Consider the following 3,469-nt stretch of genomic DNA (forward strand, 5'->3'; position numbering starts at 1 on the left):
GTCAGCAGAGCATGACAGGCTGCTGAACAATGACATGGCTACATGCAGGGTCCAAGCGTGCCATAAGCTAGCAACCATTCCCCAAGGCTTCTGCTTATATACAGGAAGCAGACCACATTCCCTAAGGCAGCTACTCAGCTGCTCACAGTAGATTCCACCATGGAGTTGATTACCAGTCTCATGGGGAATACAACATCCAGCTGGCCAGCCACTCAATCAGGCCCAGCCAAGTTGACACACAAACTTAACTACCATACCATCTCATCTAGGTTCTCAAATCTGTTGAAGTACAGTTCTTCATAATATTCTGTCAATATCTTTTTTATTTCAGTTGGTTCCATTGTGATGTCACCCTTTTCATTTATTATTCTTGTCATTTGCATCTTCTTGGTTTTCTTTTGTTAGATTGGCCAGTGGTTTGTCAATTTTGTTGATCTTTTCGAAGAGCCAGCTTCTTGTTTTGTTGGTTTTCTCTATTACTTTTTTGTTTTTTGTTTATTTCTGCTCTGATCGTTATTATTTCCATACTTCTGGATACTGTAGGTTTCTTCTGTTGCTCTTTTTCTAATTGTTGGAGTTGTTGACTTAGAGTGTTGATTTTGTTTCTTTCCTCATTTTTGATATGTGCATTTATTGCTATACATTGACCTCTGAGTACTGTTTTGACTGTGTCCTATATGTTTTAGTAAGATGTATCTTCGTTCTCATTTGTTTCTAGGAATTTTTTTATTTCACACTTTATTTCATCTATTATCCAGTAGTTTTTTAGCAGTGTATTATTCAACTTCCACATTTGATATTTTTTCCTTGATCTTCCTATTATTGATTTCTAATTTTATAGCATTGTGGTCCAAGAAGATCCTTTGTAGTATTTCATTGGTTTTGAATTTCTTGAGGCTTGTTTAATGTCCTGACATATAAAGTGTTCTGGAGAATGATCCATGTGCACTGGAGAAGAACATGAATTGTGCTTTTGTTGGATGGAGTGCTCTGTATACGTCTATGAGGCCGAGTTGGTTGAATGTGCTGTTGAGCTCCTCTGTATCTTTGTTGAGTTTTTTCCTAGTCGATTGGTCTCTCCTTGAAAGTGGTGTATTAAATCTTCCTACAACTGTTGTAGAGTTGTCTATTTTCCTTTTCAATGAAGCTAATATTTGCTTCACATATTTTGGAGCACTGTCATTGGGTGCATAGATATTTATTAAGGTAATGTCTTCTTGGTCAACTGACCCTTTTGGCCTCATATAGTGTCTTCTTTGTCCCTTATACTAGTTTCACCTTGAAGTCTATTTTATCAGAAATTAGTATTACAACCCCTGCTCTTTTTCGGTTTCCATTGGCTTGGTATATTTTTTTCCACCCTTTAACTTTTAATTTGTTTTTATCTTTGTGTCTTAGGTGAGTCTTTTGTACGCAGCATATCAATGGGTCTCTTTTCTTATCCAATCAGCCACTCTTTCTCTTGACTGGTGCATTTAGTCCATTCACACTGAGTGTAATTAATGATAGGTATGAATTGATTGCTGTCATTTTATTGTGTTTTTATTTTTTTGTCATGTTGTTGGAGTTTCCTTGGTCCAAATACTTTTCTGTGCCAGCTTCATTTTTTTTTTTTTAAGTGTTTCCTTTCTTTTCTTCTTTATTGTTGGTTTTGTGCTTACTAAGCACGTATGTTTTCCTTCTTTCCAGGTTTGCTTAGGTGGATTATTAATTTTCTCTGTGGTTACCCTGGAATGAATTCTTGTCTCTTTAATTTTGAACATTCTGTTCTATAAGGACACTGTCCTGTCTTCCTCTCCATTTGGAAGTTTTGTACTTAGAACTTTTACTCCCTCTATTTGCTTTGTTGCTAGTGTCGTCTGCAGATTGACTCCCTTGTTTCTTTGTGTATAAAGCTTTATGAGCTTATGTTGAACATTTATTTCTGATTTGGTTTTTAAGTATTGAGATCAAGTGTCTTGATTTTAATTTGCTGTTTCTCTGTTGTGTGTTCTTTATTGGAAGGACTTCCTTAAGCACTTCTTGTAGGGTTGGTCTAGTTTTCACAAAATCCATTTATTTCTGTTGGAGAATGTCTTGATTTCACCCTTATATTTGACGGACAATTTGGCTGGATACAGAAATCTTGGTTGAAAGTTCTTTTCCTATAGTGTTTTATATATACCATCCCATTGCCTTCTTGTCTGCATGGTTTCTACTGAGTAATCAGCACTTAGTCTGTTCATGATAGGTGACATTTCTTTTATCCCTGGCTGCTTACAAGATTCTTTCTTTGCCTTTTGTTTTGGAGAGTTTGATTATGATATGTCTTGGTGACTTTCTCTTAGGATCTATCTTGTATGGGGTTCATTGAGCTTCTAGGACAAGTATCTTTTCTTTCTTCATGATATGGGGGAAATTTTCTGTTAGGGGGTATTCCACAATTTTCTCAGTGGTTTTTTAGTTTAGTTTTGTTTTTTCTCTCTTCTTGTTGTAGTATTCCAATGAAGCATATGTTGTTTATTTTCATGTCATCCCATATAACTCTTAGGTTCTCTTCATTTCTCTTAAATCTTTGTTCTGATTTTTCTTCATACAGGCTGGTGTCAAGGGATTATCTTCTAGTTGGGAAATGCGTTCTTCAGCCAGTTCTAGTGTACTCTTTTGTCCCTCCTCTGTGTTGTGTAACTCTGTAATTTTAGTGTTCATCTTCTGGATCTCTAATTGCTGCTTTTGTATGAGTTCTCATTGTGCATTAATCTTGTTATTCTGTTCTTGAATGGTTTCCCTCAATTCTTGCTGGGTACTGTGTTTTCTCCTTGATTCCATTTATGGTTTGCTTGAGGTCTTTTAGAGTTCTATAAATGTATCTTCTAAATTCCTTCCCGGATAATTCTATTGCCTGATCATTATCCATGTTAAATGAGTTTTTAGTCTGGGGCCTTATTTCTATTGTCTTGTCCTGGTTTTTTTTTTGTTGTTGTTGTTGTTTGATTTGAGGTTACCTGTAGTGTGGAAGGCACTTGACTGCTAACCAGAAGGCTGGTGGTTCAAACCCACTAGCCACTCCTCGGAAGGAATATTGGGCAATCTACGTCTGCAGTGATACCGCCTCAGAAGCCCAAGCAGGGGTCGCTATGAGACGGATGTGACTCAGTGGCAGTGTGTTTGGCTTTGGTTGGGTTTATTGCTTCTTGGACATTTTGAAGTTGTTGTTGTTGTTGTCTTTGCTGTTAGGTGCCATTGAGTCATTTCCGAGTCACAGCAACCCTATGCACAGCAGAATGAAACACTGTCCGATCCTGTGCCAGTTCCATGATCCCTGCTATACTTGAGCCCATCATCGCAGCCACCATGTCAATCCATCTCATTGAAGGCCTCCCCCTCTTTCGTCAACCCTCCACCCTACCAAGCATGACATCCTTCTCCAGGGAATGGTCCCTTCTGACAACATGACCAAAATAGGTGAGACAAAGTCTGGCCACTCTCA

The 3,469-nt window shown here is 37.8% G+C and overlaps 1 protein-coding gene across 1 annotated transcript in view; it reads right to left on the reverse strand.

Moving 5' to 3' along the window:
* Positions 1–3,469, reverse strand: part of LMBR1 (limb development membrane protein 1) — a 318,251-nt gene that overhangs the window by 247,998 nt on the left and 66,784 nt on the right. The gene's annotated exons all lie outside the window — the stretch shown is intronic.

Source organism: Orycteropus afer, unplaced genomic scaffold (genome assembly GCF_000298275.1).
Source record: "Orycteropus afer afer isolate SDZICR_OR568_19922 unplaced genomic scaffold, OryAfe1.0 scaffold00396, whole genome shotgun sequence".
Taxonomy (NCBI): Eukaryota; Metazoa; Chordata; class Mammalia; order Tubulidentata; family Orycteropodidae; genus Orycteropus; species Orycteropus afer.